Source organism: Oncorhynchus nerka, linkage group LG11 (genome assembly GCF_034236695.1).
Source record: "Oncorhynchus nerka isolate Pitt River linkage group LG11, Oner_Uvic_2.0, whole genome shotgun sequence".
Lineage (NCBI taxonomy): Eukaryota > Metazoa > Chordata > Actinopteri > Salmoniformes > Salmonidae > Oncorhynchus > Oncorhynchus nerka.
In genome coordinates this window covers 63,183,197-63,208,493 of record NC_088406.1, presented here as the reverse complement: position 1 = coordinate 63,208,493, position 25,297 = coordinate 63,183,197, and positions in this window count along the sequence as shown.

Sequence of the window (25,297 nt, the reverse complement as noted above, 5' to 3'; positions counted from 1 at the left end):
CAGTGTGGATGATGGATCACCACCTCAAGCTGAACCTCGGCAAGACGGAGCTGCTCTTCCTCCCGGGAAGGACTGCCCGTTCCATGATCTCGCCATCACGGTTGACAACTCCATCGTGTCCTCCTCCCAGAGCGCTAAGAACCTTGGCGTGATCCTGGACAACACCCTGTCGTTCTCAACTAACATCAAGGCGGTGGCCCGTTCCTGTAGGTTCATGCTCTACAACATCCGCAGAGTACGACCCTGCCTCACACAGGAAGCGGCGCAGGTCCTAATCCAGGCACTTGTCATCTCCCGTCTGGATTACTGCAACTCGCTGTTGGCTGGGCTCCTGCCTGTGCCATTAAACCCCTACAACTCATCCAGAACGCCGCAGCCCGTCTGGTGTTCAACCTTCCCAAGTTCTCTCACGTCACCCCGCTCCTCCGCTCTCTCCACTGGCTTCCAGTTGAAGCTCGCATCCGCTACAAGACCATGGTGCTTGCCTACGGAGCTGTGAGGGGAACGGCACCTCAGTACCTCCAGGCTCTGATCAGGCCCTACACCCAAACAAGGGCACTGCGTTCATCCACCTCTGGCCTGCTCGCCTCCCTACCACTGAGGAAGTACAGTTCCCGCTCAGCCCAGTCAAAACTGTTCGCTGCTCTGGCCCCCCAATGGTGGAACAAACTCCCTCACGACGCCAGGACAGCGGAGTCAATCACCACCTTCCGGAGACACCTGAAATCCCACCTCTTTAAGGAATACCTAGGATAGGATAAAGTAATCCTTCTCACCCCCCTTAAAAGACTTAGATGCACTATTGTAAAGTGGCTGTTCCACTGGATGTCATAAGGTGAAAGCACCAATTTGTAAGTCGCTCTGGATAAGAGCGTCTGCTAAATGACTTAAATGTAATGTAAATGTTACTTTTCCAGTCATGTTTGGTTTCATTGCAATCACCTTTGTTTGTAACACAACCAAACCCGATGGGTCATTTCGCGGGACGTATTTACTGAAAGAAACCGATTTGAAGACAACAAGTAATGACATCATTATGCACCAATGATATGACCGCTGTTTCGTTGATTGACTGTATTTTAACCCAATGACCACTGATCGTCTTGAAATCTAGCTGGGTAGATAGCCAATGAGCTGAGGTAAACGGCAATATGTAATGTTTATGTGTTGGAAGACCAACCAATGTAGTAAACTCCGGTGTAAAGAGGGTCATCCGCCATTGAAGTTTCATACCGGAAGGAGCAACGCATGTTACGCACAGTGTTGTTTTGGTAAAGCACATCTTCAGCTGTTTATATATCAATCAGTATGGCGACTAAGTCAGGGAAAGCTAAATCTAAGTCTAGATATACAGATGTACAAACAATTTTAGAAGAAATTGATCTGGAAAATGAGACAGAGATTGTTGGAGAACGATTCATTTAGCGATTCCCAAATGGAGGAATATTTCTTGAACGGAGAGGACATCGTTTTGGACTGGCAAGTTCTTCTCATGCTAATGCCGTTGTTTGAAATTAATCATATAAAATATTATTTGTGATTTTTTAAAATTTTAGTAGCAATATATAAAAATGTAATGTAATGAAATGTGAGATGCGTGTGTCTGCCGCCCCACCCCACCCCCACACGAAACAGCCTATTTGAGGCTGTTGAGACAATGGCCAAAGTGAACAATGGCCAAAGTGAAATGGAGACAGGAGATAAAGCTGGTCTGTCATAATATAATAGAGACAGTAGATCTAGCAGGTATTCAACCTTATGTTCCCTGTACTCTATATATATATTGTTTATTATACCAGTTGATACAGGGCTCATATGTGAAACTATTCTAACTGAACATTATCTTTCACAGTGACACTGACCCCGAATGGGAGCCCCCAGTACCAAGGTGTCCATCCCCCACTGAAGCTGGTTCATCCAGCTCCTGCCACAAGTGGTGTTCATCTGCCCAAATGTATTTCTGCAGGCATGGATGTGCCTCACGGCCAAAAGGGCACAGCATGGAGGCGTCGCTGGGTTCTTTGCAAAATGAAATCCCCCATCACCTGCACCACATGCTTGGTGACCCTCTGCTTTACAGCAGAAAGAGACTGCTATGTCACCTGGCATCAGCAGCACAATATTGTGTAGAGGAGTGTTATTTTGTAAATGTATATATTTTTTTCATGTTTTTTCTCCATTTTTTGGGGGGGGGTGTATTAGAATACCATTTTGGTATTTTGTATATAGTTATACCATTCAAAATGTATAACTTCACCAATATGGCCACTTGGTCTACTTGTGTGGGACACCTGGGTAACTTCATGATAAATGTCATGTAGCACACTCATTTTGGAAGTTATCAGTCTGAAACTTTGCACAAGTACTGTTCCCTTCATCCTATCTGAATGTTTGTTTTGTCTTGTTCATTTGAAAAAATGAAAAAACATATGTTTTTTTCATTGTATTATCTAAACCAGATCTATTGTGTTATATTCTCCTACATTCAATTCACATTTACACAAACTTCAGAGTGTTTTCTTTCAAATGAAATCAAGAATATGCATATCCTTGGTTCTGAGCCTGAGCTACAGGCAGTTAGATTTGGGTATGTCTTCAGGCGGAAATTGAAAAAAGTATGGGGGTAGCTCTAAGAGGTTTTAAAAAAACACAGAATCTCCCACAGCAACCACAGCTGCTCTCACAACAACCACTGCTGCTCTCACAACAACCACGGCTGCTCTCACAACAACCACGGCTGCTGCCACCACAACCACAGCTGTTCTAACAACATCCACAACTGTTCCAACAACAACCACAGCTGCTCCAACACTAACTACAATTGGGGCTACAACAACCACAGACACTCCAACGACAACCACAACTGCTCCCACATCAACAACAGCTTCTCCAACAACAACCACAGCTGCTCTCACAACAACAACAGCTACTCTCACAACAACCAGAGCTGTTCCCACAACAACCACAGCTTCTCCCACAACCACAACATTAGCTCCCACAACCACCACAGTCGCTACTTCAAAAACCACAGCTTCTCCCACAACAACCACAGCAGCTCCAAAAACAACTACAATTGGGGCTACAACAACCACAGATAATCCAACAACAACCACAGCTGCTCCCACAACAACCACATCTGCTCCCACAACAACCACAGAATCTCCCACAACAACCACAGTCGCTACTTCAAAAACCACAGAATCTCCCACAGCAACCACAGATGCTCTCACAACAACCACAATTGCTCTCACAACAAAAACAGCTGCTCCCACCACACCCACAGCTGTTCCAACAACAATCACAACTGCTCCAACAACAACCACAGCTGCTCAAACAACAACCACATCTGCTCCCAAAACAACCACAGCAGATCCAACAACAACTATCATTGGTGCTACAACATCCACAGATACACCCACAACAACCACAGCTCCTCCCACAACATTCACATCTGCTCCCACAACAACCACAGATGCTCCAACAACAAACACAACGGCTCCCAGAACAACCACAGCTGCTCCAACAACAACCACAGCTGCTCTCCCAACAACCGCAGCCTCTCCCACAACAAACACAGCTGCTCCCACAACAACAACAGCTGCTCTCACAACAACCACAGAATATCCCACAAAAACCACAGTCGCTACTTCAAAAAACCACAGTCTCACACATCAAACACAGCGGCTCCCACAACAACCACAGCTGCTCCCACAACAACCACAGCTGCTCCCACAACAACCACAGCGGTTCCCACAACAACCACAGGTGCACCCACAACAACCACAGCCATCCCCACAACACCCATAGCTTCTCCCACAACAACCATAGAAGCTCCAACGACAACTACAATTGGGGTAACACAACCACGGCTACAAACAAAGACATCCACAACAACCACAGCTGCTCTCCTAACAACCACAGCCTCTCCCACAACAACCACAGCTGCTCCAACAACAACCACAGCTGCTCGCATAACAACCACAGCTGCTCTCCCAACTACCACAGCTTCTCCCACAACAAACACAGCAGCTCCCACAACAACCACAGCTGCTCCCACAACAACCACAACTGCTCCCACATCAAACACAGCGGCTCCCACAACAACCACAGCTGCTCCCACAACAACCACAGCTGCTCCCACAACAACCACAGCTGCTCCCACAACAACCACAGCGGTTCCCAAAACAACCACAGGTGCACCCACAACAACCACAGCCATCCCCACAACACCCATAGCTTCTCCCACAACAACCATAGAAGCTCCAACGACAACTACAATTGGGGTAACACAACCACGGCTACAAATAAAGATACATCCACAACAACCACAGCCATCCCCTCAACACTCACTGCTCTCCCAACTACCACAGCTTCTCCCACAGCAAACACAGCAGATTCCACAACATCCAGAGCTGCTCCCACAACAACCACAGCTGCTCCCAGAACAACCACAGCTGCTCCCAAAACAACCACAGCTGCTCCAACAACAACCACAGCTGCTCGTATAACAACCACAGTTTCTCCCACAACAAACACAGCAGCTCCCACAACAACCACAGCTGCTCCCACAACAACCACAGTGGTTCCCAAAACAACCACAGGTGCTCCCACAACATCCACAGCCATCCCTACAACACCCATAGCTTCTCCCACAACAACCATAGAAGCTCAAACAACAACTGCAATTGGGGCAACACAACCACAGATACTTCAAAAACAACCTTAGCTGTTCCCACAACAACCACAGCTACTCCGACAACAACCCCAGATGTTCCAACCACAACCACAACTCTTCCAACAGCAACCACAGCTGCTCCCACAACAAACACAGACACATCCACAACAACCACAGCCATCCCCTCAAAACTCACTGCTGCTCCCACAACAACCACAACAGCTCCAACGACAACTACAATTGGGGCTACAACAACCACAGATACTCCAACAACAACCAGAACTGCTCCCACATCAACCACAGCTGCTCCCACAACAACCAGAGCTGTTCTGACAACAACCACAGCTGTTCCCACAACAACCACAGCTTCTCCGACAACAACCCCAGATGTTCAAACAACAACCACAGCTGCTCCAACAACAACCACAGCTGCTCGCATAACAACCACAGCTACTCTCCCAACTACCACAGCTTCTCCCACAACAACCACAGCTGCTCCAACAACAACCACAGCTGCTCCCACAACAACTAAAGCTGCTCTCACAACAACCCCAGCTGCTCCAACAACAACCTCAGCTGTTCCCACAACAACCACACTGCTCCCACAACAACCACAGAATCTCCCACAACAACCACAGTCTTTACTTCAAAAACCACAGCTCTTCCCACAGCAACCATAGCTGCTCTCACAACAACCATAGCTGCTCTCACAACAACCACAGCTTCTCTCACCACAACCACAGCTGTTCCACCAACAACCACAACTGCTCCAACAACAACCACAACTGTTCTTACAAAAACCACAGCTCTTCTCACAACAACCACAGCTACTCCCACAGCAACCACAGAATTTCCCACAACAACCACAGATGCTCCCACAACAACCACTGCTGCTCCAACAACAACCACAGCTGCTCCCACAACAACCACAGCTACTCTAACAACAACCACAGCTTTTCTGACCACAGTTACAACTGGTTCTTCAACCACTACCACAACACCGGCCCCTCCACCACCAGAGGTTAAGTTGGAGTTCAAATTAGAGCAAAACTTCACAGCAGAGTTGAATAATGCATCTTCACAAGAGTTCCAAGCATTAGTAACCAGTGTGGCTACAGCGGTAAATTCTGTTTTACTTTCCACTCTTTTAATACTGTTCATCTTCATTTGTACAGTTTCTTAAAGGGGCATTTCATCCCTAAAATAAGTTTTCATATTTGTCATTTTGTCAAACACATTCCCTCTAGTTGTTTATGTCAATGTTTCAGTTCTCAAGACAAATTTCTAAATTTGCTTATATTACGGTTACAGCTGGACACAGTTTACCGAAACAAATATGGATCCAGTTTTAATCGCACAGAGGTTCTAGGTTTCAGGTACTTAGTTATTCTTTAGTTTTTATTTAGATTTTGGGCCATTATTGGAATAAATTTTAAGATAGACGTTGTATTCATCAATTAATTTAAAGGGAAATCATTAAATTGTGGTATTGTTTATATTTGTCATAGCATTAAAATATGAATTTTCTTTACTGATGGTATCATATTTAATTGTTTTTCATTTTGTTGTGTTCCAGTCAAGGTTCGGTTGTGGTAGATGCTAAGCTGATATTTAACAATGCCAGCTCAGTCCCTGAGTCCAGTGCAGTGGTTGCAACCTTGATAGAGAACATCTCAAGCAACAGCTCTAATTTCTCTCTCCCACTGAACACAACTTCTATCGTGGCAACAAGAACGAAACCTTAATATTCTGAACTCTAAATGACTTAGTATTTCCAAGCACTCTCTCTACCTCAGGTGTTTTAAAGACCAAGTTATCATACAGCTGCACTTTCTTTATATGTCTGCATTTTACCTTCCTATGTTTGAGTAAATTAAATTAATTTGAGTTATCTGGTCTCTATATTACTTAACTGTTTAACATTCTAAGAATATTATAACAACTGAAACAAATTCCTATAAACGATTATTGATTGGACATCAAGTAATCTATTCTATCTTGTCATGTCACAATACAATTCTGATTGTTAACAGTGATCAGATGTTGTCAAAGCTGTGTGCGATGCTTAATGTTGATTTTTTCTTTAAGATCAATACATCTTCTGTTATACACACATAATGATATCTGATGATTTTCTGTCTTCCAGGAGTCGTTTCAACCTCAGCTTCAACTACTACTTCTACTCCAGATCCTCCAATATCAACACCATATACGGTCATGAACGCAACTTCAGCCCCCTCAAACAGGTCAACTACAAATATGGTTGTCAATGCAACATCGGATCCTGTGAACATGTCAACAACACACATAGTGCCCAACGGAACATCAGCGCCCATAAATGTGTTAACATCAGCCCAAAATGCTGTCAATGTCACATCAGGACCTGTAACACAAAGCAAAACAACTTCAACACTATCAACTACAACCCCATCGTTGTCAAATACCCCAATAGTCAACACAACAGCTCCTTCAACTACACCCATAGTCAACACAACAGCAACTCCAAATACCCCAGTAGTCAACACAACAGCTCCTTCAACTACCCCAATAGTCAACACAACAGCTCCTCCAACTATCCCAGTAGTAAATGCAACAGCTCCTCCTACTACACCAGTAGTAAGCACAACAGTTCCTCAGATTACTCCAGTAGTCAATGCAACAGCTTCTCCAACTTCCCCAGTAGTCAGTGCGAGAGCCGCTCCATCTACCCCAGTAGTCAGCACAACAGTTACTCCAACTACTGCAATAGTAAGAAACATCTCTAGCTCCAACCGCTCCGATAACCAATTTGACCGAATTACTAACTACCCCATTACCAACTACACCGGTAGCAACTAACCCAGTACCAACTATCCAAGTGCCAACTACAACGGCATCCCGTACAACAAAGGCGCCATTGACCAGCCCACAACTGTCACTGCAGTTCAGCCTGACATCTACCTTCAATAGCTCTCTGAGGAACAGCGGTCACCAGAGTTCCTGGCTTTGGCAAATCATGTGACTACACAGGTAAATTTCATTCAATTTAATACAGTCGTTAGTTGTTTGAAAGACGCATGACAATATCATAATCATGATCATCTTCATCATAATTCATCATATGGCATCTTGATTACCAGCCTTACATTGTTGAATTGTTATTATAATATAACTTAAAATTCTGTATACACTTTTATCAGCTGGATCATTTGTTCAAGGATCAATTTGGAGCCAGATTCTTTCAAACTGTTGTCAATAGTTTCAGGTGGGTACATGATTATCATCTGAAAGACTTTGAAACAGTGTGGATGATGGAGAAAAATAACATTTCAATGAGTATTGTTATTTAGTATGCCTTGGGAGTGGGTTGTTACTGAAGTAACGCTTGTAAAAGTTCTTAACATTTTTTTCATATTATTTTCAGGTCAGGGTCAATTGTGGTGGATTCTACGTTGATATTCAACAACATCAGCTCAGTGCCCAACGATAGCCTGGTAGCACAAACTTTACAAACTGCCATTACTTCCAACACGTCTGGCCTGACTTTGCCTATCAATTCATCCTCCATTGTGGTCACATGTAAGAAAATTCATCAACACATCGCTTTACCTATTCTCACACACTCAAAACACTAGATGGCGCCGAAAGATAGGGCTGCCTCGCTTCTAGTTCTTAGTAGACTTTGCAGTGTTTCGTTTTTTAATGTATTTTTTCTCACATTGTTTGCCCAGAAAATGTACGTGTTATTTATTACAGCTGGGAAGCACTATCAGATATCAGAGCAACGGTAACTCACCAGCACTACCAGCATTATGACCAGCAATACGACTTTCCCCAAGCAGATCCTTTGTTTGCACCACCGAGGGCAATTGAACTGATTCCAGAGGCTGACCCAAAACAACGCCGGCAAAAAAGGGGTACTCGGAGGGTTCTTATAGTCCATCTTAGAAGGCTCGCACATGACACACCTCTCCAGAGTATATTATTTGCTAATGTTCAGTCCCTGATTAACAACGTTGATGAGATTAGGGCAAGGTTTTTTTTCCAGAGAGACATCAGGGATTGCAACATACTCTGTTTCACGGAAACATGGCTCTCTCTGGATATACTGTCGGAGTTGGTCCAGCAATCTGCATTATCAGTTCATCGCACCGACAGTAATAAACATCTCGCCGGGAAGAAGAAGGACGGGGATGTATGTTTGATGATTAACAACAAATTATGTAATTGTGATAACATACAGGAACTCAAGTCCTTTTGTTCACCTGACCTAGAATACCTCACAATCAAATCTATATCCCCCCTCAAGCTGATACCACGATGGCCCTCAAGGAACTACACTGAACTTTATGCAAACTGGAAACCATATATCCTGAAGATGCATTTATTTTAGCTGTAGATTTGAACGAAGCAAATTTGAGAAAAAGGCTGCATAAATTCTATCAGCAATTTGACTGTAGTACTCATGCTGCTAAAACACTAGACCACTGTTACCCCAACTTCCGGGATGCATACCTACCTGCACCTACCCGCCTGTCCAACATCACTACTCTGGACGGCTCTGACTTAGAATACGTGGACAACTACAAATACTTAGGTATCTTGTTAGACTGTAAACTCTCCTTCCAGACCCATATCAAACATCTCCAATCCAAAGTTAAATCTAGAATTGGCTTCCTATTTCGCAACAAAGCATCCTTCACTCATGCTGCCAAACATACCCTTGTAAAATTGACCATCCTACCAATCCTCGACTTTGGCGATGTCATTTACAAAATAGCCTCCAATACCCTACTCAACAAATTGGATGCAGTCTATCACAGTGCAATCCGTTTTGTCACCAAAGCCCCATATACTACCCACCATTGCGACCTGTACGCTCTCGTTGGCTGGCCCTCGCTTCATACTCGTCGCCAAACCCACTGGCTCCATGTCATCTACAAGACCCTGCTAGGTAAAGTCCCCTTATCTCAGCTCGCTGGTCACCATAGCATCTCCCACCTGTAGCACACGCTCCAGCAGGTATATCTCTAGTCACCCCCAAAACCACTTTGGCCGCCTCTCCTTCCAGTTCTCTGCTGCCAATGACTTACAAAAATCTCTTAAATTGGAAACACTTATCTCCCTCACTAGCTTTAAGCACCAACTGTCAGAGCATCTTACAGATTACTGCACCTGTACATAGCCCACCTATAATTTAGCCCAAACAACTACCTCTTTCCCAACTGTATTTAATTTATTTATTTATTTTGCTCCTTTGCACCCCATTATTTGTATTTCTACTTTGCACATTCTTCCATTGCAAAACTACCATTCCAGTGTTTTACTTGCTATATTGTATTTACTTTGCCACCATGGCCTTTTTTGCCTTTACCTCCCTTCTCACCTAATTTGCTCACATTGTATATAGACTTGTTTTTTTACTGTATTATTGACTGTATGTTTGTTTTACTCCATGTGTAACTCTGTGTCGTTGTATGAGTCGAACTGCTTTGCTTTATCTTGGCCAGGTCGCAATTGTAAATGAGAACTTGTTCTCAACTTGCTTACCTGGTTAAATAAAGGTGAAATAAATAAATAAATAAATAAAATACCAGTCCCTCCCCCACCCTCCTTTCGGCAAATCTGACCACAACTCAATTTTTCTGCTCCCTTCCTATTGGCAGAAACTCAAACTGTTAGTACCTGTGCTGAGGACTATTCAACGCTGGTCTGACCAATTGGAATCCATGCTTCAAGACTGTTTTGATCACGTGGACTGGGATATGTTCCGGGTAGCTTCCGAGAATAATATGGATGAATTCACTGAAAGATAACTGAGTTTTCAGGAAGTGTATAGGAATTTTGTACCCACTGTGACTATTAATACCTACCCTAACCAGAGACCGTGGATAGATGGCAGCATTTGCACAAAACAGAAAACACGAACCACCGCATTTAAACATGGAAGGTGACTGGGAATATGGAAGAATACAAACAGAGTAGTCATTCCATCCGATAAGGCAATCAAACAGGCAAAACGGGTCTACAGACAATCATGGACTACAAAAGGAAAACCAGAGGAAACAAAAGGAAAACCAGCCATGTTGCGGACTCCGACATATTGCTTATTGGTTACTAACACAATGCAATAAAGGGTCCCTAGTGGACTAAACCGATATGACGGCTTGGAAGACAATGGACAGGGGTGGGGACAGATAAAGAGTGGGAAAGACATAATGGGACCCACTACACACAGTTGATAACTAGGCTCATTGAAATGATTATACTTTTCACATGAACAGCCGCTCATTTGAAAATAATTGCAATATATATATATTCACGCCTGTATGTCTTGTTGTCTCTGACGAAATCTTCGGTCTGTCTGCTGGAGAGTCGGTCGACAGAAATTCTCTGGCTGTGTCCACCAGAGATCAAAATCTTTCAGATGTACGTATCAAGATGTACCAGACTCCCGTCCTTGCGTTTTCTTGACTAATTGTACATTTTCTCACGAGTGGGTTTTATGCACTCGGGGGAAAAGGGGTTGTCCCTCCTTTTGTCGTAATGTCTGTACTTACATGGGCATGGCCACTGACTTGGTTAAGACTTCGTTTGAAAAACAATTCTCTAATTTAGAAGTCTAACATCACGTTACATCTTATCACAAATGGTTTCAAATTTAATCATATCAGTTCCCCAAAATTTGGGTATGACCCTGACAACTGGGAAATATATACATTCAAAGATACAGTTATGTTGTTATTCTGGCCTTCATGAGATCCCAAAACACAACTGATCAGACACTTCATCTCATATGTTTATTAAGGTATTCTATAATATTATACTGTATCTTAGTCTATGCCACTCTGATATTGCTCACCCATATATTTATATATTCTTAAATCCATTCGTTACTTAGATTTGTGGGTTTTCGGAATAAATTGTGAAATTGTTAGATATTACTTGTTAGATATTGCTGCACTGTCGGAACCAGAAGCACAAGCATTTCGCTACACACGCAGTAACATCTGCTAAACACGTGTATGTGACCAATAACATTTTATTTTATTTTATTAATTGCAAAATGTAAACATTGCATTGAATGTTGCCTTTTTGGAGGCGCTACTATAATGACTAATGCAACCACCTCCGCTGCAACAACTGCTGCTTCAACTGCAGCTGTGACCACCACCACTCTGGCAGATGTCACCATTTGGCAATGGCCAAAACCACCACCACCGCTGTTTGTTCTGGCAGCAACAGCAACCACCACCCGCTGTTCCGGCAGCAGCCACCACCATGCTGTTCCGCAGCAACCACCACCATTTCCGCAGCAACCACCACCACCGCTGTTCGGCAGCAACCACCACCACTTTCCGCAGCAGCCACCACCATCCGCAGCAACCACCACCACCTTCCAGCAACCACCACCACCGCTGTTGGCAGCAACCACCACCAGCAGCAACCACCACCCAGTCCGGCAGCAACCACCACCACCGCTGCAGCCACCACCACTGCCGTCCCACCAACTTCCGGAGCAACCACCACCACCACCACCGCTGTTCCGGCAGCAACCACCACCACCACTGGTCCGGCAGCAACCACCACCACCACTGGTCCGGCAGCAGCCACCACCACTGCTGTCCCACCAACTGACCCTCCATCTTCTAGTGAAGGAACCCTGATTCTTCGGTTCAGTCTCAATGAGAAATTCACCTCGGATCTTGCCAACCCGTCCTCTTCAGCATTCAAGGCTCTGGCTGGCAAAGTGGTCTCAGAGGTAAGTAATCCAAATGCCTTTTCATCAATACACACCACACCAAACAGACTGAATATCAAATCAAATCAAATGTATTCATATAGCACTTCGTACATCAGCTGATATCTCAAAGTGCTGTACAGAAACCCAGCCTAAAACCCCAAACAGCAAGCAATGCAGTTGTAGAAGCACGGTGGCTAGGAAAAACTCCCTAGAAAGGCCAAAACCTAGGAAGAAACCTAGAGAGGAACCAGGCTATGTGGGGTGGCCAGTCCTCTTCTGGCTGTGCGGGTGGAGATTATAACAGAACATGACTGGGGACAGCAAGGAGTCATCATGTCAGGTGTCCTGAGGCATGGTCCTAGGGCTCAGGTCCTCCGAGAGAGAGAAAGAAAGAGAGAATTAGAGAGAGCATACTTAAATTCACACAGGACACCGGATAGGACAGGAGAAGACTCCAGATATAACAAACTGACCCTGGCCCCCCGACACATGAACTACTGCAGCATAAATACTGGAGGCTGAGACAGGAGGTGTCAGGAGACACTGTGGCCCCATCCGATGACACCCCCGGACAGGGCCAAACAGGAAGGATATAACCCCACCCACTTTGCCAAAGCACAGCCCCCACACCACTAGAGGGATATCTTCAACCAACAACTTACTATCCTGAGACAAGGCCGAGTATAGCCCACAAAGATCTCCGCCACAGCACAACCCAAGGGGGGGGCGCCAACCCAGAGTGGGCATCCTATTTTTAGATACAACCAAAGAGTTGTATCTCAACCTCCCCATTGAGAAAAATGTCCAGAATAAATTTTACGGTCTTCTTAGTGGACATGAACCCATGTGCCTGCCTATGAACCCTTGTGCCTGCCTAACAGCTGTTATGGGCAACAGAGAGTACAATGTGCACAGCATGGGACATATTTACAGTTTTGCATGTCAGTAATTAAGTCATTAAGATATTAAACAACTTTTAAATGCAGAAATACAGCCAGTGTGATGCATTTTGCATCATATGAAGCAAACGCAGCATCTTATGATGCAAAATGGATCATACCTGCTGTGTTTCTGTATTTGAATGTTAAATATCTTCAAAACATTTTGGGGATTATTTCAACAATGGACTAATGAAACAAACACTAAAAGACAGTTTTTGAGTGGCGTATTCCTAAATTTGAAATTTGAAGTTTGGAGCAACTTCGGAATTTTACGTTGTATTGCATGTCAGTATTCATGTATGACACATTTTCCGTTAATGGTAAAGGTTTTGGATAGGGTTAAAACAGTATGTTTAGGCATTCATTCCCGAAAGGTTAAGTTAACGGTTAATGTTTGGGATAGACTTGAAACAAAAACATAAAAAACTAGTGTCTACAACTGGTATTGAACATGCAACCTTTGTATCTGTTGTTATGGGATTATGGGATTTCCTGATGTCTTTACGACATGGACAGGCATCCAATTTCAAGGTCAATCTTGAGCAGTCTGGGCTTTGTTCTATGACATCAAAGCGTTATTTATTATAATCCTCAACATCTCATTTTTCAGAACACATTAAGTCCTCTTGATTTACACCATTTCCCTCTCTCAGAAAAAAACAGCTAAAGTATCCCAATTAGCAGAAGAGTCTGGGGCACCTTCTTGTAGCGCTTGGTGTTTTGACTCTTTGAGTTCTGGCCCTGTTTTAATTTTTACACAAATGATGTTAAGCTTTGGTAATCATATTTTAATATTTCAATGCAGGTGAGCAAGATTTTTGCTAGAACCCCAAACTTCCTTTGTTCCATTGTCAACTCAGTCAAGTAAGTATGAATTCTCATTACCGACTTGAATACTTTGATTATGACAGTGATGATAATGATTTCTGTGGGTTGTCCATTTTCTTTCCTAGGAGTGGATCTGTAGTTACCAACATGACTCTCGTGTTCAGTAACAAATCTTCGGTTCCCAGCGCATGCAGCACACAGGCAACTTTCACCATCAGTTCCACCTCCCTGAACATCCTACAGGGCAGCGTCAATGTTGGTATGTATTAATTGTCACAATATACCTACACATCTGTAAGAACAAAGTCAACATTTGAACAGAAACATGAAAAGACAATCTACTTTCATCATTCACTGAACCATATCTTTATTTTTCCTACTTTTTCAGAGTCATCAGTCAATTCAGGAAGTGCTCCCCGACCCACTGCCTTCTGTCTGGCTTTCTTGCCTCTCACTTTGGCACTGCTAATGGTACAGTTGCTGGCTAACTAATAGCCTGTGTCATAGCTCCTATGGCATTTTTTTTCACCAATGAATGGTTTTCCAGCTCTCATAGAGACAGCCTTATGATTAAGGACCTGCTTTGGCAGAAGAATGCACAATGGATTGTGCCTGTGTTAATTGGCAAAATGTATATGTATTTCATGTACATTCCCCCAAGTACATACACAAACAAAACAAAACACACCTAATTGTACATTTTGATGTCAAGTATGATATTTTGACATTCCTTAAGAAATCATATAGTTTCTTTTCTGCTTATGAATATTAAATGTATATGCATTTTCTTTCAAGTGACTATATTTATACTTAACCATATAGACATTAGTTATTTATTTGTATCTTGCACACAGCAGCTTGCACATGTTTTATCTGTTAGATTAATATGGAAAATACCTGAAAGATTAGAAAACCGTTCCTACAACATGTGACATCCAAATCCTATTGTATATATATTTTTATTGTGTTTTTTGATCATAGTTGCATTTTTAATTATTAACTGATTGTAACCACTTTATATATATTTTTTAATTCACCAAGACCAAATACCTTTATGATATTTACTTTTAGTTATTTTGGGCAAATCACTGAAGTGTGTCAAAGGGGCTGATTAAGTAATGCTGAGCACTGCTCTGTTTTAAAAACATTGTAACTTCTTATCGTGTTAATATTCAATCCAATATGTAAAACACGTAGAAGTACATGTTCTTCATTACTGTTTTAATATAATTCTATTTTGGGTCATGTAATTGGGTTGAATAATTTATTCATAAAACATTTACAGTATTAGTTACCATATGAGTAACAATTTACAAACCTGCACCCCAAATTAAATTTATAAACAGTAATCTTATATTTATACTGAACAAAAATATAAAGGCAACATGTAAAGTGTTTTTTAAGATCCCAGAAATGTGCCATAAGCAAAAAAAGTTTATTTTTCTCAAATGTTGTGCACAAATTTGTTTTCATCTCTGTTAGTGAGAATGTATCCTTTGCCAAGATAATCCACCCCCCCATAACAGTTGTGGCATATGAACACTCCACATCTTGCATTTATACATTTGTTCAGTATTCCTGTCCATCTATCTATTTATCTTTCTATCTGTCATTAAATAAACTTTTTGAATTGAAACAGTACATTTTTTTTTCTTTGAGAAAGTAGTGTTCCAATTTATAAACGCAGTAGAAAATGGTGACTTGCACTCAACATTGAAAAATACCAGTTCATATTCTGAGCGATACCATCAATACGAATAATACCTCAAGTTGGTTTAAAAAATGTGTGAGGTGTTTTTGCAATATGGTCAAATTATACAATATCTAATTTAACATATGGAGTACAAAACTATATGGGGATATCAATATCAACGACAGCAGGGGAAAGTGTGTAGATAGATCCATATATCCAAGATGGGAAAATGCAAAAGAAGAAATGAGAAGCACATAGCATCATATACCGCTCACACACTACATGAGCACTATATAGCTTCTGACACTAAAGATATAGATCTCTCTTATTCAAAACCAAAAAAACGCAATATATATACATATATTTTGCAACCTCCATCAAGCTCCTTAATTAATGGCATGAAATTGTCTCTTTTTAAGTTTCATGCTGTCCTTTAGTAGTATCAATCACTGCACAAAATAAGTTTCTTCAATTGAAAATAAAGTTTAGTTTAGAAATCTCCTACGACGTTGTATGCTTGTTTTTGTAGTATGAAAAGTATATTTCTAGATTATTACTAAGTAGCATAATATCGGGTGTAATGGATTATGATGAACATATATCAAAACTGTTGGGCAAATTAACGTTCAATGATGAAACCACCAATTCTCACCATCAGTAAACCCCTTGATCCTTGCCTCCTCCTCCCACCCATGAAAAGTATATGGACAGTTAGGAGCAGAAGCTCTGAGCTGTCACATCAGGCCCATGTGTACAACTTCTAACTAGGCAATTGTGGCATCCTGTAGTGGAGCGGGTCGATAGCTTCAAGTTCCTCGAAGTTCACATCACTAAGGACCTTTCATGGTCCAAACTCATCAACACAGTTGTGAAGAGGGCATGAGATTGGAAGAACATTAAGTTATGTGAAGAGGGCATTTATGTGAAGATGGCATTTGATTGGAAGAACATTAAGTTAACTTATTAAATTGAATGAGACGATAATCCATACAATCTCCATTGATTGGATATCATAAGTGTAAACAGTAGATCAAATGTTGGGAACATTCACCACCACTATGGTACACTTCTCCCTAAAGCCAAAACCATATGGGATTCGCGCTGGGGTGGGGCTTCTGTCAGTACTGGATTACTGAATGGTTTTGCAAAAACCTAATTTTACTGATTGATCAATTGAATGATAAATCAGATCTGTATAGGCTATTTGGGAATTAAACTTTAATTAACCTGAGACATTGCTTCATCTAGGTTAGTTTGGAAACAGTTTACAATGTCCTATTTAGAAAACTCATCAATTTGGATATTATTTAAAATATCTATTTCAGAAATGTAAATGGACAGATTTACACTTATTAGTTCAATTGGATAAGACATTGATATCCGTCTGGATATCATAAGTAATGACTTGAGTGTGACCTGAATAATTCTTCATTAACGAATATACTGGGCACACTACAGCAGTCAATGGTTTCACACGCTGAAATCAAACGGAACTACCCGGGGCGGGACTTCTGTTCCAGAATGATTCCCTTGGCAAGGGAAGGGTTTTACTTATTGTTACGGATACCAGTATCCTGTGTGTGTATCCTGTGTGTGTGTCCTGTGTTCTTTTCTCTCCTTCTCCCCTCACAGGTGAAAATCATCACTCCCCAATCAGTCACCAATCCAATCATCAATCAGAAGACACACCTCCTGTTTCCTACCCTATCACAGTTCCTTTCCCTTGGTTTAAAAACCCTGTCAGTTGTTTGCTCTAGAGCTCAATCTCTCTGTAAATGACATGTCTGTAGGTCGCTGTGTTTCACTCCCTCTTTGTGTATTAACCTCTCTTTTGTTTGAGCACCTCCATAGCACTTTGTCCTCACCTGTCAGTATTGTTTTTGGTTATGGTGTTTGTGTTTGTTTGCTGGTGGGAAAAGGGGAAACCAAGACAAGTCGCCCATGGGCATACACTACCCGTAGGTAGACTTTGTTAAATACACTAGTTAGAACTGGGCGGACCACCCACTGTATTTTTGGTTAGTTAGTTAGCTGTTGTTAAAGTAGGCTAGTCTAGCTTAGGGGTGTTTTTGAATACTTATTGTTTCTTTCCTTGGGTCCAGCTCAGCCCCTTTTCCTGCTCCCCCCATTACTGTGTGTTTATTAATAAACCCTGAGTTTGACGGTAGATTTCAGTAGTCATGGTTATTTCGTTCTCACTTTTACTTTGTCACAATTATAATTTGCATTAGTTATGTTACGGGTCTCATTACCATCCCCCCTAGACTGTCGGGCCAAAAGGGATTCGTACCACTTATAATGTATTATGTTCAAACCCTTTTCGCCGTTTTTTGACGATGTTTTAACCGGAACACGCGGCAAACAATGAAATGCACCTTGGTCTACTCGCGAGAGAGACATATATATACATATATATATATATCTACAGTGCCTTGCGAATGTATTCGGCCCCCTTGAACTTTGCGACCTTTTGCCACATTTCAGGCTTCAAACATAAAGATATAAAACTGTACTTTTTTGTGAAGAATCAACAACAAGTGGGACACAATCATGAAGTGGAACGACATTTATTGGATATTTCAAACTTTTTTAACAAATCAAAAACTGAAAAATTGGGCGTGCAAAATTATTCAGCCCCTTTACTTTCAGTGCAGCAAACTCTCTCCAGAAGTTCAGTGAGGATCTCTGAATGATCCAATGTTGACCTAAATGACTAATGATGATAAATACATTCCACCTGTGTGTAATCAAATCTCCGTATAAATGCACCTGCACTGTGATAGTCTCAGAGGTCCGTTAAAAGTGCAGAGAGCATCATGAAGAACAAGGAACACACCAGGCAGGTCCGAGATACTGTTGTGAAGAAGTTTAAAGCTGGATTTGGATACAAAAATATTTCCCAAGCTTTAAACATCCCAAGGAGCACTGTGCAAGCGATAATATTGAAATGGAAGGAGTATCAGACCACTGCAAATCTACCAAGACCTGGCCGTCCCTCAACTTTCAGCTCATACAAGGAGAAGACTGATCAGAGATGCAGCCAAGAGGCCCATGATCACTCTGGATGAACTGCAGAGATCTACAGCTGAGGTGGGAGACTCTGTCCATAGGACAACAATCAGTCGTATATTGCACAAATCTGGCCTTTATGGAAGAGTGGCAAGAAGAAAGCCATTTCTTAAAGATATCCATAAAAAGTGTTGTTTAAAGTTTGCCACAAGCCACCTGGGAGACACACCAAACATGTGGAAGAAGGTGCTCTGGTCAGATGAAACCAAAATTGAACTTTTTGGCAACAATGCAAAACGTTATGTTTGGCGTAAAAGCAACACAGCTCATCACCCTGAACACACCATCCCCACTGTCAAACATGGTGGTGGCAGCATCATGGTTTGGGCCTGCTTTTCTTCAGCAGGGACAGGGAAGAATTGATGGGAAGATGGATGGAGCCAAATACAGGACCATTCTGGAAGAAAACCTGATGGAGTCTGCAAAAGACCTGAGACTGGGACGGAGATTTGTCTTCCAACAAGACAATGATCCAAAACATAAAGCAAAATCTACAATGGAATGGTTCAAAAATAAACATATCCAGGTGTTAGAATGGCCAAGTCAAAGTCCAGACCTGAATCCAATCGAGAATCTGTGACAAGAACTGAAAACTGCTGTTCACAAATGCTCTCCATCCAACCTCACTCTCACTGAGCTCGAGCTGTTTTGCAAGGAGGAATGGGAAAAAATTTCAGTCTCTCGATGTGCAAAACTGATAGACATACCCCAAGCGACTTACAGCTGTAATCGCAGCAAAAGGTGGCGCTACAAAGTATTAACTTAAGGGGGCTGAATCATTTTGCACGCCCAATTTGTCAGTTTTTGATTTGTTAAAAAAGTTTGAAATATCCAATAAATGTCGTTCCACTTCATGATTGTGTCCCAATTGTTGTTGATTCTTCACAAAAAATACAGTTTTATATCTTTATGTTTGAAGCCTGAAATGTGGCAAAAGGTCGCAAAGTTCAAGGGGGCCAAATACTTTCGCAAGGCACTGTATATATATATCGCTGGTCAAGCTTATATCTCCTGAATTTCAATAGGATGGTTCTTTGTCCTCGCTCGAGAAATGAGTAATGACCGAGCCCCAGTAGCATCAGTAGTTCCATGACGTTTACACCTTTGGAATATTTGGAATGCACAAGACTCCACTTTGCCAATAAACTGGTGTAAACATCCCTAGTAATCTGACCGATCCTCTCAGTACATGAGCTCTTTTGAATGACACCCAGGTGTTGCCCTAAAGTCACAAAGTGCACATTCCCCAACAAACCTCCCACTGAGTGACAGAAAGACCAGGTTAGGTAGGGGACAGAATGGGACAGAGAGGACCCAAGATCAAAAGCAGTCACTCCTCACAGATGGCAGTCAATAGACAGTTGAGTCCAAAATTAGATTAATTTTCATTTACCTGCACATTCTTGTCGAATGCCTCAACACCTAAACAGCAAAAAAAAAAAAGTCATGTATACCTTACATAGAGATGTATTGGTCATGGAAATGTGGTTAAAAGTAATGGAGAAGTTATATAAAAGTAATGAAATTCCATCTCTCAAAATGTGTATGAATCCTGATCTTATATACGGTCTTAACTTATATTTTTTAGAGAAAGTAATGCTTCTGCATCCAGAGGTGGAGACCTTGAGGGAGTCTTGCTGCCAGAGTGACACATTTTCAACCCCACCAGAAATGCTTGTCAATGAAAAATATTAAGAGTTAATTCCTTAGACTTTGTTCTAATTCATTCTTTACAGTCTTGTTTTTTACATCGTATTTGTAAAATACAGTATTTCAATTGCTTTTATTGATTTAAATGTAACTTATTTATTTTGTTACAGTTACCACAGAACAAGTAGTTCACCAAAAAGTACCACAGGAACATCCCAGTCAAAACAGCTGTGGTGAAACTAAGACTACATGATAAACACATGCAGTGACTTCCGAAGGTATTCAGATCCCTTGACCTTTTCCACATTTTGTTACAATGAAAAGTTCTAAAATTGATTAAAAAAATATATAATCCTCAGCAATCTACATGACGAAGCAAAAACAAGTTTTTAGACATTTTTGCAAATGTATTAAATATAAAAACAGAAATGCCTTATTTATAAAAGTATTCAGACCTTTTGCTATAAGATACGAATTTGACTTCAGATGCATCCTGTTCCCATTGATCATCCTTGAGATGTTTCTACAACTTGGAGTCCACCTGTAGAAAATTAAATTGATTGGTCATGATTTGGAAAGGCACACACCTGTCTATATAAGGTCCCCCAGTTGACAGTCCATGTCAGAGCAAAAACCAAGCCATGAGGTCGCAGGAATTGTCCTTAGAGCTCCGAGACACAATTGTGTCAAAGCACAGATCTGGGGAAGGGTACGAAAACATTTCTGCAGCATTGAAGGTCCGCAAAAACACAGTGGCCTCCATCTTTCTTTATGGAAGAAGTTTGGAACCCACGAGATTTCCTAAAGCTGGCCACCCGGCCAAACTGAGCAATCGGGGGAGAAGGGCCTTGGTCAGAGAGGTGACCAAGAAACCAATGGTCACTCTGACAGAGCTCTAGTGTTCCTCTGTGCAGATGGGAGAACCTTCCAGAAGGACAACCATCTCTGCAGCACTCCACCAATCAGGCCTTTATGGTAGATGGGCCAGACGGAAGCCACTCCTCAGTTAAACGCACATGGCAACCCAGTTGGAGTTTGCCAAAAGGCACCTAAAGGACTCTCAGATCATGAGACACATGAGTCTCGGGTCTGATGTTGACTATGACGGTGACAACAATGATTTTTGTTCTGGTCTGGTCACATACAGCTGATATGTTGTCCTCTGAAGTCCACAAGGGAAAAGCTGAGAGGAGGAGAGCAAGTAGATGCGAGACTTATACAAAATGATCATTATGTATTTATGTGGCTGCTATGAAAGTGAACTGTGTTTGTTAGTGATCAGGTGTGTTTTCATTCCGCCAATTATGTGGGAAAACATTTCTTGAATGGAAGCAAACGGAACGAAATGGGGATAAACATTCCTGAATTTGTCCAATAGAAACTCTCGTTTGCAACGGTTGGACTAATGATTATACCCTAGATCAGCTATATATGCAGGCAAGAGTGTGCAAGGCGGTATTGAATGTGTCACTGTCTGTCACCTTGATTTCTATCATTTTTCTCTTGACCTGTGCAGTACGTTGTAAACTTTTATTTATAGACTAGGTTGTAGCAACCTCATAATGGGTATAGGGAAAATCTTAGTATCGTGTAGTAGCCTAAACCTAAAAATGTTACATTGAGCTGGGTGGATGGAATATGAATGACAGTCAACCAATATGTTGTAATAGAAATAAGCCCCTCATCTTAAATGTCACCGACCGCCACTGGTTGCACATTGTTTTCCAGTATACATTCTGATATAAGGAAGTACACATGGGAGGGCTGGTTTCTCAACAACCAAGATGCGACAAACACACTTGCGTCTCAGTGACCACACCCTCCACATCTCTCTCTCTCTCACGCTCTCTCTCACGCTCTCTCTCTTTCCCTTTCTCTCTCTCTCTGTAATTCAATATCCTTTAATCGCATGAATGACAAGGTCAATGTTGCCAAAGCAAAGTGACACACATAAACATGATGAAAATAACAGTGACAACAGTAAGAATAGTGCATTTAATACCAAATAAATTCTATAATATAATACTGGAAAAAAAGGAAAAAAAATCTGTTACACATATATATATACACAGTACCAGTGTGACAAAAGTGGCCAAGCTGTCATCAAGGCAAATGGACACTTCAAAGAATCTAAAATCTAAAATATATTTTGACTTGTTTTTATAACACTTTCTTTTGTTACTACATGATTCCAAATGTGTTATTTCATAGTTTTGATGTCTTCACTATTCATTTACATTGTAGAAAATAGTACAAATAAAGAAAACCCCTTGAATGAGTAGGTGTGTGTCATGTTATGTCTTGTCCCTGTGCTTTCCCTTCTCTTCGTTTCCCCCTGCTGGTCGTATTGGTTACTCTCTCGCTATCGTTCCGTTCCTGCTCCCAGCTGTTCCTCATTCTCCTAACGACCTCGTTTACTCTCTCACACCTGTCCCCTCTTTTGCCCTCTGATTAAGTCTCTATTTCTCTCTCTGTTTCTGCTTCTGTCCTTGTCGGATTCTTGTTTGCTTTGCCCTTGTCCCGTCCTGTCGTAATCTGCCTCTTCATCAGATGCTGCGTGTGAGCAGGTGTCTCTGTCCTCTACGGCCCGCGCCTACCCAGAGGGACCTGCAGTCGGTTGCCGCTAGCCCTGCAATTCTCCTCTACTACTAGAAGGAGGACTCTCCTGCAAAGATAGAGGATTTATGTTTTCCCTGTTTGGACATCTCCTGTAAAGATTGAGGATTTATGTTTTCCCTGTTTGGACATTAAAAGACTCTGTTTCTGTTGAATCGCTGTTGGGTCCTCACTCATCTGCATAACAGAAGAATCCGACCAAGAATGGACCCAGCGACTTCGGATCCTCTCTACTCAGCCGTCGAGATCCAGGGAGCGATGCTAGGCAGACACGAGCAGGAATTGTCTGGTGCTCGACATGCCGTTGAGACCCTGGCCGCCCAAGTCTCCGACCTCTCGAAACATATTCACAATCTCCGCCTTGATCCACCGGCTACTTCCAGGGCTTCCGAGTCTCCGGAGCCCAGAATTAATAACCCACCGTGTTACTCTGGGGAGCCCACTGAATGCCGCTCGTTCCTCACCCAGTGTGATATTGTGTTCTCTCTCCAGCCCAACACGTACTCCAGGGGTACAGCTCGATCGCCACGTCATATCTCTCCTTACAGGACGGGCTCGTGAGTGGGGCACGGCAATCTGGGAGGCAAGGGCTGAGTGTACTAACCAGTATCAGAACTTTGAGGAGATGATACGGGTTTTTGATCGTTCAGTTTTTGGGAAAGAAGCTTCCAGGGCCCTGTCTTCCCTATGTCAAGGGAATCGATCCATAACGGACTACTCTATAGAGTTTCGCACTCTTGCTGCCTCCAGTGACTGGAACGAGCCGGCGTTGCTCGCTCGTTTTCTGGAGGGTCTCCACGCGGAGGTAAAGGATGAGATTCTCTCCCGGGAGGTTCCTTCCAGCGTGGATTCTTTGATTGAACTCGCTATTCGTATAGAACGACGGGTAGATCTTCGTCACCGAGCTCGTGGAAGAGAGCTCGCGTTATCCGTTTCCCCCTCTCCGCATCACTACCATCTTCCTCCAGTGGCTCAGGTGCTGAGCCCATGCAGCTGGGGGTATTCGCATCTCGACTAAGGAGAGGGAACGGAGAATCACCAACCGCCTCTGTCTCTATTGCGGTTCCGCTGGTCATTTTGTCATTTCATGTCCAGTAAAAGCCAGAGCTCATCAGTAAGCGGAGGGCTACTGGTGAGCGCTACTACTCAGGTCTCTCCTTCAAGATCCTGTACTACCTTGTCGGTCCATCTACGCTGGACCGGTTCGGCAGCTTCCTGCAGTGCCTTGATAGACTCTGGGGCGGAGGGCTGTTTTATGGACGAAGCCTGGGCTCGGGAACATGACATTCCTCTCAGACAGTTAGGGAGCCCACGGCCATGTTCGCCTTGGATGGTAGTCCTCTCCCCAGTATTCAGCGTGAAACGCTACCTTTAACCCTCACTGTCTCTGGTAATCATAGCGAAACCATTTCTTTTTTGATTTTTCGTTCACCTTTTTCACCTGTTGTTTTGGGCCATCCCTGGCTAGTGTGTCATAATCCTTCTATTAATTGGTCAAGTAATTCTATCCTCTCCTGGAACGTCTCTTGTCATGTGAAATGTTTAATGTCTGCTATCCCTCCTGTTTCTTCTGCCCCCTCTTCACAGGAGGAGCCTGGTGATTTGACAGGGGTGCCGGAGGAATATCATGATCTGCGCACGGTCTTCAGTCGGTCCAGGGCCACCTCCCTTCCTCCTCACCGGTCGTATGATTGTAGTATAGATCTCTTTCCGGGTACCACTCCTCCCGGGGTAGACTATATTCTCTGTCGGCTCCCGAACGTAAGGCTCTCGAAGATTATTTGTCTGTAGCTCTCGACGCCGGTACCGTAGTCCCTTCCTCCTCTCCCGCCGGAGCGGGGTTTTTTTTTGTTAAGAAAAGGACGGGACCCTGCGCCCCTGCGTGGATTATCGAGGGCTGAATGACATAACGGTTAAGAATCGTTATCCGCTTCCCCTTATGTCTTCAGCCTTCGAGATCCTGCAGGGAGCCAGGTTTTTCACTAAGTTGGACCTTCGTAACGCTTACCATCTCGTGCGCATCAGGGAGGGGGACGAGTGGAAAACGGCGTTTAACACTCCGTTAGGGCATTTTGAATACCGGGTTCTGCCGTTCGGTCTCG